At 40.2% G+C, this 15,550-nt stretch overlaps 1 pseudogene; it reads left to right on the top strand.

The window, feature by feature from the left end:
• Window positions 1-13,574: 13,574 nt before the first annotated feature.
• LOC100675835 (olfactory receptor 7E24-like) lies at window positions 13,575-15,248 on the top strand (annotated as a pseudogene).
• Window positions 15,249-15,550: the final 302 nt, after the last annotated feature.

Below are 15,550 nucleotides of genomic sequence, written 5' to 3'. Positions count from 1 at the left end.
GTTATCTCAATGTTTTGGATTTTGCTGAGGATTGCTTTGTGACCTAAGATATGGTCTATTCTGGAGAATGTTCCATGTGCATTGGAAAAGAATGTGTACTTTGCAGTAGTTGGGTGGAGTGTTATATATATGTCTATGAGTTCAGGTTGGCTGATTGTGGCCTTCAGGTCTTCTGTATATTTGATGAGTTTCTTTCCAGATGTTCTGTCCTTTACCAAGAATGGTGTGTTGAATCCTCCTACTATTAATGTGGAACTGTCAATTTCTCTTTCCAGTGCTGTTAGAGTTTATGTATTTTGGAGCCCTGTCTTTGGGTGTCTTGATATTTGTTATGGTTATGTCTTCATGATGGGTTGTCCCTTTAATCACTTAATAGTGCCCTTCTTTGTCTTTTCTAGTGGATTTTGTTTTAAAGTCTATTTAGTATGCCACTCCTGCCTTTTTTTTTTTTTGATAGCTGTTTGCATGATATATTTTTTTTCCCTCCTTTGATTTTCAATATATTTGTGTCTTTGTTTCTAAAGAGTGTCTCTTGTAGACAGAATATTGATGGATCCTGTTTTTTAACCCATGCTGTCACTTCTTTCAAGCTGCTCTCAGGATTCTTTCTTTGTCTTTGGTTTTAGCAACCGTGGTTATCATATGCCTTTGTAATTGTCTTTTGATGTTTGTCCTATATGGGGTTCATTGAGCTTCTTCGATGGTCATCTCTGATACTAAGGAAGTTTTCAGTCATCAATTCTTCAGTGATCTTCTCTGTGTTTTCTGTTTTCTCCCTGTGTTCTGGAACTCCGATCACTGGCATATTTTTGCTTTTGATTGTATCCCACATCTTTCTCTGGTTTTCTTCATTTTCTTCACTGTTTTTTTTGGATTTTTCCTCAAAGTGTTATCCAAGTATTTGTCTTAAATTTCCCTGATCCTGTCTTCCATTGTTCAAACCTCCTTCTCTGACCTTCGATGTCATTGTCCTTTCTGAAATCTTGTTTTTTCTTGGATTTCTAATCATTTTTGTAAAGATTTCTAGTTGTGAACTTATTTTACAATTTGTTCCTGTATTAATTTTTGAATTCTTCTGTTTTTTGTCTGTATTTTCCATGAGTTTTTCTGTGTTTTCCATGAATATGTCTATTTTTCCCTCATCTTTTCCTGCTTTATGCTTCAAGTCTTGGATAGCTCTGAATATTAGAGATTTGAATTCCCGTTCAGATAGTTCCAGTATCTTTTCTTCTACTGGAAAGTTATCTGGTGTTTTATTTTCGACGTCTACTGGAACCATCCTGTCCTGTTTTAAAATAAGTTTTGATATCTTCTGCTGTCTTCAAGAGATTCAGTAGTTATTTTGTTTATTGATTTTAGATTTTTTTGCTTTGTCCTGCTTTTTTGTTTTATTTGGTAATGTCTGAGCAGGAGGGCTATGCTTTCTTTGCTCCTCTGTTGGCATGATATTTTTCACCTTTTTGTCCAATAGGTGGGGCCAGTTGCTCAGCTATGGTGCCTCAGGGCAGGTCCAGCTGAAGGGGGGGGCTGGTATGGATTGTTTGTAGAACCTACTGGGACTGACGAGATGGGCTGTAGGTGAGTGCAGGGCAGGTTCTTGTAGGCTGTGATTGTGTTGCTCAGTGGTGAGATGTTCAGCATATGGTGTAGATAGGCGGGGGGGCATGTGGTGTGTAGAACTAGGTTGGATAGGGGAAAGAAGAGAGAGGAGTGAGAAACAGGAACCAAAAAAAATTGCTGAGGGAGCCTTTCTTTGGAGTGGAGTGATGACAAACAGAAATGAGGAAAAATAAATGGAAAACAGAAAAAAAAAAATTACCTCCAGGGATCCCAGCAACTTGGTGGATCAGACTGGTAAAGCAGTTCTCCAGCTGAGCAGTGCATCACACCCTGTCAAGAAGAAGCAAAGATGGCACACGGAGTCAGGTATTTGAGATAGAGTAGGGGGAGGAGGTGAGAGGCAGGGAAGAAATCAGATGAAGCAGAAAAAAGCCACATTAGCAAGAAAGAAAGGGCACTGAAGGGGCTGCCTGGTGTGGGTTTGCCAAATTTTCATGGCACAGAGTTGGCATCTCCTGGGCCTGTGTTGCTCGGCCCCCCTGGGTTGCAGTGGATCGACCCCCTGTGTAGTGACAGATCAGCCTGCTGGGGAGTGGTAGAGGGCAAGCGGGGGGGGAAAGGCAGGCGTAGTAAAGCATGCATCGCTGGTTACTGGGTGTTCTGTCTCCTGGTGGGAGGCCTGTGAATCTGCTTTTCCTTATTCCCTGTCAGCTGATCTCTGACAGGAATCCAAGATGGCGATTCTGTGCTGTGTTAGCCGATAGGGGACCTCCAATTTTAACTCTCCTAGCTCTCTGTTCTCTGTCAGTTTCTTTTTCCATTCAGTGCTTGGTTTAGTTCTTTTTCTCTTCATTTGATGCTGAGGGTTCCAGGACTGAAGTTTGTGTCTGTTTTACTTAGTTTTTTGGGTCTTTGTTGTGGAGGGATGGCATGGTGCTTCTGTGTATAGCCCCATGTTGGCTCCGCCTCCAGGTTTGTTAACTTGCTTTGTGGTTACCTTGAAATTTACCCATCTTCCCAAGATTAAACCAGTTTGTAGTACTTGATAAAGCCTTGAATTCCCCTCCATTTGAAAGTTCTATACCTACCCCATTTATTCCCTCTTTTACTGTTCTAATGTTGTTGTCATTTTACCGATTGATCTCTTTGGTTCTTTGTTGTAAATTTTTAAATTTTGTTTTTCCCTTGAGAGTTCATTATGTAGGTTGGTCCAGCTCATGCTGTCTTATGTACTAGATTCAGGTTTTTGTCCGATGTTGTTTGTTCTCTAACTGAAGGACTCCTTTTAATGATTCTTGTATGGTTGGTATGGTTTTTATGTATTCCCTTAATTTCTGTTTATCTGGAAATGTCGTAATTTCACTATCATATTTGAGTTAGAGTTTTGCAGGATATGTTATTCTTGACTGGCAGTTTTTTTCTTTCAAAACTTTGTATATGTCATTCCATTACTGTCCTGCCTGCATTGCTTCTGTCAAATAATCAGAGTTCAGTCTTATTGTTTTCCCTCTGTGACTTTTCATTTTCTCAAGCTGGTCTCAGGATTCTTTCTTTGTCTTTGATTTTGGTGAGTTCGATTATGATATGTCTTTGTATTTTTATTTTGGGGGTCTGTCCTATATGGGGTTTGTTGAGCTTCTTGGATAGTCGACTTTTTGTGTGGGCTGACAGGCTGGATGTTCTTTGTTGCTTTCTTATCTGGGGGTATGATACTTCTCACCATCTTTTCTAGTTGGGCAAGGCTGGTCCCTCAGCTGCAGTGCAGCAGGTCAGGTCTGTTGGAGGGGGAGGGGCCATGATGAGGTATTTATGGTACATACTGGGGCTGGCAGGGTGGGGCAGGGCAGCAGTGCAGCATGTGGACTGGTGGTTGGCACCTTTGCTATTCAAGGGTGAGCACCCAGTGCATGGTGCAATTATTTAGGAGTGAAGGGAGGATGTGATGAGTGGAGCTAAGTGGGTATGGGAGAAAAGAGAGAGAAGAGAATGAAACAGGAGTAGAAAAAATGGTGCTGATGGAGCCTGCTGGCTTTTTATAGACTACTTAATCCTCCCTAAATTACATGAATCATTCAATGGGTTTGAAGATATTAAATTATACCCTGAGGTTTTAAATTGAAAAAAAGTGTCTGATTTTTATGTTAAGATCTGTACAGCTTTGAAGTTAGAGGTGAGAAATAAAGGTGAGTTTCCTTCTTATAATGGGATGGCCCAGATACCATGGACATTCACTTTCTCCCCCTTCTGTTACATTAATATTTACAACTCTTCAGACATTGGAATAACATGACCCAATTTGGCTAATCGTGTACTCTGGGCATTGAGCTTCAAGGCCACATAGCTGTAAATACCATGCCTGTTCCCATCTGTGCAGTCAGCTCCATACAAATGTCTCTCTTCTAGAGTTGTGCTCTGCCTAATGACTTCCAAGCCTGATTCTCTCTTCCTGTCAGTCCTGAGGAAGGAGCCTCAGACATCAACACCATCAGGTAGGATAGGAGCGCTGGACCCATACTCCTTGGTCATGCCCCAGCAGAGACCCAGTGCAATCCAGTGAGTGCCATGGGAGACAGTGGACAGAGGGGAGTGGGGAGCATTGTTTCCTCCTTATCAAGACAAGCAGCAAACTTGAGATGGCCAGATAAGGAGCTCTGAAAAGCTAAGTTTCACCTCAGAGTTCTGTGATGTTTCTATTTCTGGGTATGGTACAGGTCCAAGAAAACTCATTTGGTGTTCTAATTACTTCTATGTTGGTTCTAGCTCCCACAGACCCTTCCCCACCAGAGCAGAAAATGGGCCTCTCTCACCTGTTGCCAAACACTTCATCATGAAATTGTAGATGGGGATGACAAGGACAATGATTAGGATGATGACAGTAATCACAGTATCATGAATGTTTATTGAAGCCTGCCCAGTGCCAGGATCTGAACTAAGTTTTCTGTGCAACTTGTTTTGATTTTGTGCACAGCCACTCCCAGAAAAGAGCAACATGGAGTTATTGTCATTTCACAGAAGGAAAGGAGCACAGAATTTTGTCTTTTTTTTACTTAACCCACCCGGTGGCGTCGAGTCAGTTCCAACTCAGAGAGACCCTTAAAAAAAGACCCTTAGTACATCTAAATCTCAGAGACATAAAGATAGGATCTTGGGTTTCATTCCTTGTCCGGAAGCTGTAAGATTTAAAAGTGTAACTTAGATATATCTTTGGTTAAGTCCCCTGGACTTCTGCTTTAAATATTTTGAAATATGAGGAAACAGAGTTAAGATGGTTAGTGTATGAGCCTTAGTGACTTACAATTTAATTGTGAATCCTGTCTGCTCTACTTATGATCTGTGTCATGGGGCAAGTTCTGAGTATCTCTCAGACTCTACATTGCCATGTGAATCGATCCACAGTTGAGAGAGAAAGAGATTTGAATTGCTATAAGGATTGAAGAGATAATAGATATTACATTATGTGATTAATTCTTCATGTTGTTGTTGTGAGTCAGTGCCAACTCATAGCTACCCTATACAGAACAGAAGGAAACACTGCCTGGTCTTGCTCCATCCTCACAATAGTTGCTATCCTTGAACCCATTGTTGTAGCCACTGTAACAGCCCATCTCACTGAAGGTCTTCCTCTTTTTTTGATGACCCTCTACTTTACCAAGCATGATGTGCCTGTCCAGGGACTGATCCCTCCTAATAACATGTTCAAAGTATGTGACATGTAGTCTTGCCATCCTTGCTTGTAAGAAGCTTTCTGGTTGTATTTCCTCCAAGATAGATTTGTTTGTTCTTTTGGCAGTCCATGGTATATTCAATATTTTTTTCCAACACCACAATTGAAAGGCATCAATTCTTCGTTCTTCCTTATTCATTGTCCAGCTTTCACATGGATATGAGGCAATTCATAATACTGTGGCTTGCATCAGGTTCACCTTAGTCCTCAAGGTGACATCCTTTTCAACACTTGTAAGGGGTCTTTGCAGCAGATTTTCCCAATGAAACACATCTTTTGATTTCTTGACTGCTGCTTTATGGGTGTTGATTGTGGATCCAAGTAAAATAAAATCCTTAACAACCTCAATCTCCTCTCTGTTTATTATGATGTTGCTTATTTGTCCAGTTGTGAGGATTTTTGTTTCCTTTATGTTGATGTGTAATCCATATTAAGGCTGAAGTCTTCGATCTTCATCAGTAAGTGCTTCAAATCCTCTTCCCTTTCAGAAAGCAATGTTGTGTCACCTGCATAACGCAGTTTGTTAGTGAGTCTTGCTCCAATCCTGATGCCCTGTTCTTTTTCGTATAGTCCAGCTTCTGAAATTATTTGCTCAGCATACAGATTGAATAGATATGATGAAAGGATGCAATCCTGACAGATACCTTTCCTGACTTTAAACCATGCAGTATCCCCTTGTTCTGTTCCAATGACTGCCTCATGATCAGTTTACAGATTTCTCATGCGCACAATTAAGCGTTCTGGAATTGCCGTTCTCTATGGTGGTATCTATAATTTGGTATGATCCACACAGTCGAATGCCTTAGCATAGTCAATAAAAAACGGGTAAATGTCTTTCTGACATTCTCTGCTTTCAGCAAGTATCCATGTGCCATCAGCAATGATATCCCTTCTTCCACATTTTTTTCTAAATTCGGCTTGAATTTCTGGCAATTACCTGTCAATATACTGCTGAAGCTGCTTTTGAATGATTTTCAGCAAAATTTTGCTTGCACGTCATATTAATGATATTGTTTGTTCATTTCCACATTCAGTTGAATCACCTTTCTTGGGAGTAGGCATAATATGGATGTCTTCCAGTTGGCTGGCTGTAGCTGTCTTCCAAATTTCTTGGCATATTTGACTGAGCACTTCCAGTGCTGCATCCTTGTCTTGAAATGTCTCAATTGGTATTCCATGAATTCCTTCAGTGTTGTTTTTCACCAGTGCAGCTTGGACTTCTTCCTTCAGTAGCATCGGTTCCTGATCATATTTTACCTCTTAAAACAGTTGAATGTCAACCAATTCTTTTTGTATAGTGACTCTGTGTATTCCTTCGGTCTTCTTTTAATGCTTCCTGCATTGTGTAATAGTTTCCCCATAGAATCCTTCAATATTGCAAATCAAGGCTTGAATTTTTCTTCAGTTCTTTCAGCTTGAGAAATGCTAAGCATGTTCTTCCTTTTTGGTTTTCTATCTCCAGGTCTCTGCACATATCATCATAACACTTTACTTTGTCTTCTCAAGATGCCCTTTGAAATCTTCTGTTCAGGTCTTCTACTTCGTCACTTTTTCCTTTTATCTACTCAGCCATGAAGAGCAATTTTCAGAGTCTCTTCTGACATCTGTTTTTGGTCTTTTCTTTCCTCCTGTGTTTTCAATGACCTCTGGCTTTTTTCATGTCTGATGTCCTTGATGCCTTTCAACAACTTTTCTGGTCTTTGGTCATTAGTGTTTGATGCGTCAAATCTATTCTTGAGATGGTGTCTAAATTCAGGTGGGATATACTTGAGGTTGTACTTTCACTCTCAAGGACTTTTTCTAATTTTCTTCAGTTTCAATTTGAACTTGCACATGAGCAATTGATCAGCTGATCCACAGTCAGCCCCTGGCCTTCTTCTGACTGATGATATTGAGCTTTTCCATCTTCTCTTTCCACAGATGTAGTCGATTTGATTCCTGTGTATTTTATCTGGCCATGTCCATGTGTATAGTCACCATTTATGTTGGTGACAAAAGATGTTTGGAATGAAGGAGTTGTTGTTCCTGCAAAATTCAATTACACGATCTCCAGCATCATTTCTATCACCAAGGCCATACTTTCCAACTACTGATCCTTCTTCTTTGTTTCCAACTTTCAAATTCCAATCACCAGTAATTATTAATGTACCACAATTGCAAGTTTGATAAATTTCAGACTGCAGAAGTTGGTGAAAATCTTTGATTTCTTCTTCTTTGACATGGACATGTTATTTAACTCTCAAGGCCTTGATTATTCATTTTCTATATTATTTAGCTGACAGTAGTGTAAGGATTAAGTAGATAATGCATATCTTGCATGGTAAGAATTTAGCAAATATAGATACCATTGTTGTTGTTGTCTGCTACAACACAGATGCCATTCAAGTAAATTATTTAAACTCATGTGTGTTTTTCCCTGGGTGCCTGATGACCATTACATTTTATCTTCATACAAGATCTTAAGCTGTTCAGGGCAGGACTTGAATATCATTTATCTTTATAATCAAAATCTACTAAATTAAAACCAGAGATTCTTCCAAACTGTACTTTGTATAATGAATAAATTATTCATTATCTTATTAAAAAATGGTGAAGACGTTTCCACATCCATATATCCAGTATTCTTCTTCCTCCCTGGAGCATTGTACCTCCCACAGAGATCTTTAAGAACTCCTGAAGGAAGAAATGTACGCTTAGTTTGTTTTTATTATTATGGAGATTTGTTGGAATCTATTATTCGCCGTTTAATTGTATGTGTAAGAATAAGACTCATAAGTGGAACGCTGGATAAGTTGTATAAATAACACAAGGATGAAAATTTGGGTGTAGCTTTTCCTCATTTGGACATCTAAAAAGGAAATGTGGTATGTTTCTTTTTCCTGTAAGGATACTCCTTCGGAGAGAGAAGAGGGAAAAGCACAAAGCTGATCTCTGATTTTACCACAAGAACACAACTCTCTTTGGTTTTCATACATGCGTCCTCTACGTTAGCTATGTCAATGACTTTGGAAATTGATCTCCTCTTTCCACTGTGCTTAATGTTAAATATTAGCCATTGTCCAAGGACAGTCCTTATCATCTACCTCTCCAATTCACCTCTACAAACCTGCCATTTGGGTTCCCCAAAATTATTCTCGGCCATTTATCCTAACATAGGTAAATAGCATCCTTTTGTCCATATTCAGTTTCACTTGGTGTATGTTCCAAATTTCCTCATATCAGTTAATGACAAGTGTTTCTCTTAGTTATTCAGAACAGAGAAGCCTTACCCAGGTGGCCACATGGATAGGATATAAAAGGTGCACTATATCATCATTCCACATATGTGGTTTTGGGTTATATCATCATTCCACATTATCTTCTAGGAAGAAAACAACAAAACCAGAAAACAAACCTATATAAGCATAAAGCACATATTATTAGAGGTATCAAGAGTTCTAAAACAAAGAAATCTAAGGAAAATTGCATTCTGCATTGAAGTGAGCCCTTTCTAGTCCAGCAGAAATCAGAATCTGCTGGGGATAGTTTTTGAATTTGTGCATGGAATGGCTGTGACTGGCCTAATATTGATGGAAGGACTCTGCTGGTGTTAGAGAAACTGGAGTGGCTTCTGACTGCAAGACCAGGAGCAGTATGGTGGAGTTAGTAGGAATTCTACTATGTGTCTGTGTTTCTCCAGGGAATGTGTGCTGAGAGCATAGTGGTACAAGGGATTGAGACTATGCTGCAAAACAGAGGGACTTGTCTAGAGTTTGGTGGTGCTTAGAGCCACCGTCCTTATAGAGAGCGAAGCTTGTGTAGTGTGTAGCTTCTAAGATTCTCCCAATGCATTCATGTTCTTGTTGATAACCATCCCATTGAGTGCGTGCTGGACTCAATTAATTGCTTCCATCAAAGAGAATTTGGAAAACTATTGGACTATCACTTCCAACAATGGGGTGTAAAAAAGAATCTGACTCTTCATCTTGCCAGCCGTCTCCTGCTCTCTGGCCAGCCTACTGTGATGAAAACCAGCTTCCATGTTGTCAGCTGCCTGATGGAGAGGCCCATGTGGTCCGAAGTTAAGGGAGGTCTCTTGCCAACAGCCCCTGAGGAACAAATCCTGCCCACTGACACCTGAGTGACCTTGGAATCAAATCTTCTTCCAGTCAAATCTTAAGGTGACTGCAGCCCTTGCCAACACTGTGAATGCAGTCTTCCCTGAGGCCCACAGAGGTATTTGGGTGAAGGATCAAGTTACCAAAGAGGTATGACAAAATAAATAGTTTTCTAAAGTACCAATAGACGTTAACTACACAGAAAATTTAGAACTGGTGCTGTCATTCAAATAGGAAAAAAATATAAATTGCCAACGCATAAAACTCCAAACCACATGCAAGGGCTACAGAAAGAAGATCGGACAGTCCACTTCCTGACACAAATATTAATTCAGAAAATGAAAATAGTATCAAATTCTTGGTATAGAAGATCTGCTGTTGTTGCTAGGTGCTGTCGAGTTGATTTTGACTCTCACGAACCCCATGTGACCGAGTAGAACTGCCCCGTAGAGTTTTCTAGGCTGTAAACTTTATGGGACCAGAAAGTCTCCAACTGCCAAACTTTCAATTAGCAACTGAGTGCTTTAAGACTGTGCCACCAGGACTTTTATAGAATACTTAATCCTCCCTAGAATACATGGTTCATTCATTGGGTTTGAGGATATTCAATCACACATTGATTGTTTAGATTGAAAAATTGAAAGAAAAAAAGGGTGATTTTTATTTTAAGATCTGTACAACTGGGAAGTTAAAGGTGAGGAATACAAGGGGGCTTCTTCCTTAGAATGAGAAGGCCCAGATAACACAGACATCCAATATTTTCTCTTCCTGTTTCATGCACACGAACAAGTCTTCAGAGATTGTAATAACATGAACCAATTTGGCTAATTGTGAGCTCTGGGCATTGAGCTACCAAAACGATAGAACTGTAAAATCCTGCCTGTGACCTCAGGGTCTTCAGTTTGCTCTTCGCAGTCCAGTGAACTCCATAACTGTGTCTCTCCTTTACAGTGGTTGTTTGAATCAGGAGGCCTATGCCTGAATCTCTCTTCCTACCAGTCCTGAGGAAGGAGCCTCAACCCTCCCTCAACCCGTATTGCCCACCAGGCAGGGGGTGTCGGTGGAGTCATACTCCTTGGTTATACTTCGGCAGAGACCCAGCAGAATCCAGTGAGTGCCTTGAGAGACAGTGGACACAGAGGGGCTTGGGAGCATTGTTTCTTCCTCATCAGAACAAGCTGTACACTTGGGATGGCCAGATGGGAGGCCCTGAAATGCTAGGTTTTAGCTTAGAGGCATGTGACCTTTCTGTTCCTGGTTCTGGTAGAGGTCTAAGAAGACTCATTTAGATTTTTAATTTGTTTCTTGCTCTCATAGGCACATCCCCACCAGAATGAGAAATTTGTCTCTTCACCTGTCTTCTGTACAGTTCAACAAGATCTAGCAGATGATGATGATAACGATGATGATGAAAATGATGGCAGTAACCATAGTATTGTGAAAATTTACTGAAGGCTGCCCAGTGCCGGGATCTGAACTAAGTTTTCTATGTAATTTGCTTCTTTTTTCTACACAACCACACCTAGAAAAGAGCAACACATGTTATGTCATTTCATAGAAGGGAAAATTAGCAGTCTTATTTGGTAACTTGTTCCACGTCATGAGCCAGAAAAGGTTGAAGCCAGGCTTGAATCTGGGCAGTGTGACACCAGACACAGGGCACCTGGCCGTATTCTCCCCTGCCGTCCACCGTGCCGTTTCACTTCTTTGATCTCTCCACACAGAGACCCTGTGCTCACTGTGCTCCTTTGTGGGGGTTCTGCTAGACCGCAGTGGAGAGCAGTGAGTGCCTTTTGGTGTCTCCACTCTCAGAAGGATAATTGTGAACACAGGAAAAGAACACATCAGGAATTGGCAGATGATAATTAGGACAGGTCTCTCTCTTGCCCCTTCTGGAATTTAACTCAGGTGTCCACTTGCTTTCATCACTGTAATTCAGCCTATCTCAATCTTGGAGACATAAAGACAGGATCTTGAGTTCCATTCCTGGTCAGGAAGCCGGAATGAGTTTAAAGGTGTAACTTAGATGTGTCTTTGGTTAGGTTCCTTGGACTTTTTCATCAAACTTTTCTTGGAATGTGAGGAAATAGAGTGAAGATGGTTGATGCATGGGGCTCAGTGACTTACAGTTTAATTGTAAATCCTGTCTGTGCTACTTATGGCTTGTATTCCATTTGGGTAAATTCTTAGGATCTTTCAGCCTCTACGTTGCCATTTGAGTTGATCCACAGCTGATAGGCTGGAGATCTGCATTGCTGTAAGGACTGAACAGTAATACATATTATATATGTGATTAAATATGTGATGGATGCATATAGTCAGGGCACATTAGTTTTACGTGTTATCATTATTATTAATTCCACAAAGCTTCATACTATTCAACTAATGTATCCTGTGACCTGATTGGTTTATTTTGTCTGGATCCCTGTAAGATCCTTTTACTTCCATCCTTATCCAAGTAGATGTTGAATACTTGGAAGGAAGTCATTGAGGCTCATGAATTCCTGACCCCTCAGAGAATATCTTGTACTTAGCACAGAGTAGGCTACAACCACAATGAAACAACAAATCTTTATTAAATATGGAATAGACCCTTGGTTCCTTCGTTCCTTAGTTCACAGGATCAGATCATAAGCTGTACTGCTTCTGTGCTGAGTGCTTTCCTGCCTGTAGTTTCATCCCTCTAAGGATGTCCCATAGGACTAGAGACAAGATAAAATGGGGCATGAATATATCTATATCATGAGCTTTCTATGGGACCTATTTAGTTAAGTAGGGTGTAAAACATCAATTATTTAAAAAAAATTGTGGCAGTTTTCATAAAACTGAAAACTAAAAAGGAAAAACAGAGAAAGAGATGGAGAAAGTAAGTCTTACTGTGTGAACCTAGGCACATTTTATGATTTCAATACATTCTATGCTTGACTTTCTTAGGACATGTTAGGCTTCTATCTTTCCCATATAATTAGATAAAGCCATGATTATATTTCAACAATAAACCCACTACTCTCATATTGATTCAAATTCTGACTAAAAAACATAGTCCAAGTATTTATTAAGTGCCAAACCTTTGTTAGCTGCTGTACACATCCTAGTGGTGGGTATTATTCTGCGCTATTTCCACGTAAGAGAAGATGAAATATTCACAAGCACTCCAAATTTATTGTGTGACAGATTTCTGATTTGGACCTTGCCCTTCTGACTCCTATTTCAGGATTCTGTCTCCTCGACCACAGCTGAATGATCGTGTTTCTTTTCAGATGAGCAAATGGAGACTGAACCATTGATTCTTCATCCCAAAACTCAGTGAGTTGAACTGTGAATTAATAGGCCAAATGAAATCATGTTAGATCTACCAATAGAAATGAAGAAATGAGTTGCCACCGGGGAGCTAAAAGAGGAAAATTCAAATCTCCCACTGAGGAACGGTTGTCTTGAAAAGCTGTTAAGTTGGCCTAAGATAGCTGAGTTTCAAACCTGGCTTTCGAATGTCCCTGGTCCTATTTTCCAGAATTTACAAATAAGGGTGTTGACCTGATAGGGAAACAATGCTTTCTAAACATTTAGGATGAAAAACTTATTTCAGCACTTTATGAAGGCAATAGAGAATGGAAATAAATAAAGGAAGATGTCAGCGGAACACCAGGCATTTCCCTGAGATGGTGTAGCATTGATGGAAATATCAATATCTACACAGTGAAAAATAGGCACAGGGTGTTTCTGAAAAGTAAATCATTGCTTAATCATTGGTGCATTTTACACTAATGCCATCTTTGGAATTGGCAATGTTGTATGATTTGAACATTTATGAAACACTTAGCTATCAAAGTTTGATGTCCAATAAGCCAAGGGAGAGGATATATACTTTAAAACTTTTTAAAAATTGACCCACATATTTGCATGGCCACGTATGTCCATATAAGATGGATGTCAGAAAACCAAAGAATGATGAAAACCTGTGAAGATAATTGACGTATAAGCACGCTCCCTGTTGATGAACATTTTAATGTAATTTAGAATCTAGCTAATGAGGTCCTTGGGTGAAGCAAATGGTTTGAACTCAACTATTTACCTCCAGATTGGTGGCTGGTATGCACTCTTCATTGCCATGAAAGAAAGACCTGGAGATCCACTTTTGTAAAGATTAAGGCTAAGAAAACTCTATGGAGGGGTTCTATTCTTTAACACATGGGAGTCAGCATGTTGTACTTAACTCAGTGGTGATTTTTTTTTTTAAATCTGTTCCTATCCTATATGTTGTTTTATCAATACTCCAAATCAAGGGAATTTATACACTGTACTTGTATAAAATAAAGTATATTTGACTGCTCCTTAAAAAGGACATCCAGTTTCCATTGAGTAGGTTCTGATTCATGGTCACACTATGTGTGTCAGAGTAGAACTATGCTCCATTGGGTTTCAATGACCTTATTTTTGAGGTGTATCTGGGTGGAATCCAACCTTTCTGCTTAGAAGCCAAGTGTGTTAATGGTTTGCACACTCTGGAACTGCAAGTGCTTCTCAGTGTTCTTTAACTGAATCGAATTTTTCTCAAAAGGGTATTTCTTATTGTATGTGTTTCTCTCATAGAGGGGGGGATAGTTTGCTCTTTCTATGAACTTGTTATCATAAAATGTCCTTGCCATTTTAACATTCTTTAGCATAGCATCTCTAAAGTGGTTGGGTACAGAAAAAAGTGAATAGCACAGAAAACAATGAGGGGAAAAAAAAAGTTGAGAAATACAGTGGTTGGGTTTGCTGCAACTGAGTAATATTGCTGAAAAGTACTGGGGTATTAGATCCTTAAGTGTGAACACATGAGTTTGTGGGCTTTACTTCTGAGTTTCTTGAATTTAAAATACAGATACAATACCGGGTGGCTGTTTACCTGTTTCCTTTTTTACAATATTCTTTTTCCAAAAGCTGTCGTAAGTACATGGAGCCACAGAATCTAACAGATGTCTCAGAATTCCTCCTCTTGGGCTTCTCTGAGGATCCAGGACTGCAGCCCCTCCTCTTTGGGCTGTTCCTGTCCATGTACCTGATCACTGTGACTGGGAACCTACTCCTCATCCTGGCTGTCACTTCTGACTCCCATCTCCACACCCCCATGTACTTCTTCCTCTCCAACCTGTCCTTGGCTGACATTGGTTTAATTTCCACCACAGTCCCAAAGATGCTAGTGAACATCAAGACTCAGAGCAAATCCATCACCTATGAGGGCTGCCTGATACAAATGACCTTTTTTTTAACTCTTTGGATGTCTGGATGATCTGCTCCTCACTGTGATGTCTTATGACAGGTTTGTGGCCATCTGTCACCCACTGCACTACACAGTCATCATGAGCCCCCGCCACTGTGGCTTGCTAGTTTTGGTGTCTTTTTTCATCAGCCTTTTTGACTTCCAGGTGCACATTTCAGTGGTGTCACAACTTACCTTCTGCACAGATGTGGAAATCCCTCATTTCTTCTGTGACCCTCCTCAACTCTTTAGCCTTGCATGTTCTGACACCTCCATCAATATCATATTAGTGTATTGTATTGGTGTCATCTTTGGTGATGTTCCATTCTCAGGGATCCTTTTCTCTTACAGTCGAATTGTTTCCTCCATTCTGAGAGTCTCATCTTCAGGTGGGAAGTATAAAGCCTTTTCCACCTCTGCCTCTCACCTGTCAGTCATTTCCTTATTTTATGGAACAGGTTTTGCAGTGTACCTCAGTTCAGGTGTCTCATCTTCTCCCAGGAAGTGTGCAGTGTCTTCAGTGATGTACAGTGTGGTGACTCCCATGCTGAACCCCTTCATCTACAGCCTGAGGAACAGGGACATCAAGAGGGCCCTGTTGAGGCTCCTTAGCAGAACAGCCTAATATCAACACTTGTGCTATCTTTTTGGCGTGTGGGTTGGAAAAATGGTAAAAATGGTAAAACCGGACATCTGCAACCATAAATCTTGCCTCTTGGTTATGTATTTTTTGTAGCTATCAGATGTTTCTGTCTCTAGATATCATATCTGAGCATTGCTTCCTTTGTAACATGCTTATTGGGTTAGTGGAATTATTCTGGGATATGTCAGTCTGCATGATCAAATCCCATTGCAGCTATAGAGCCATCTGTAGCTTCTCTTCTATGACCCAGGATTTCTGGTATAATGCACAAATCTGTTTTTATG

The sequence above is a fragment of the Loxodonta africana genome, chromosome 3 (genome assembly GCF_030014295.1).
Source record: "Loxodonta africana isolate mLoxAfr1 chromosome 3, mLoxAfr1.hap2, whole genome shotgun sequence".
NCBI classification, from domain to species: Eukaryota; Metazoa; Chordata; class Mammalia; order Proboscidea; family Elephantidae; genus Loxodonta; species Loxodonta africana.
The sequence above is the reverse complement of the archived record's forward strand: the minus strand, read 5'-3'. Positions and strand labels throughout refer to the sequence as shown.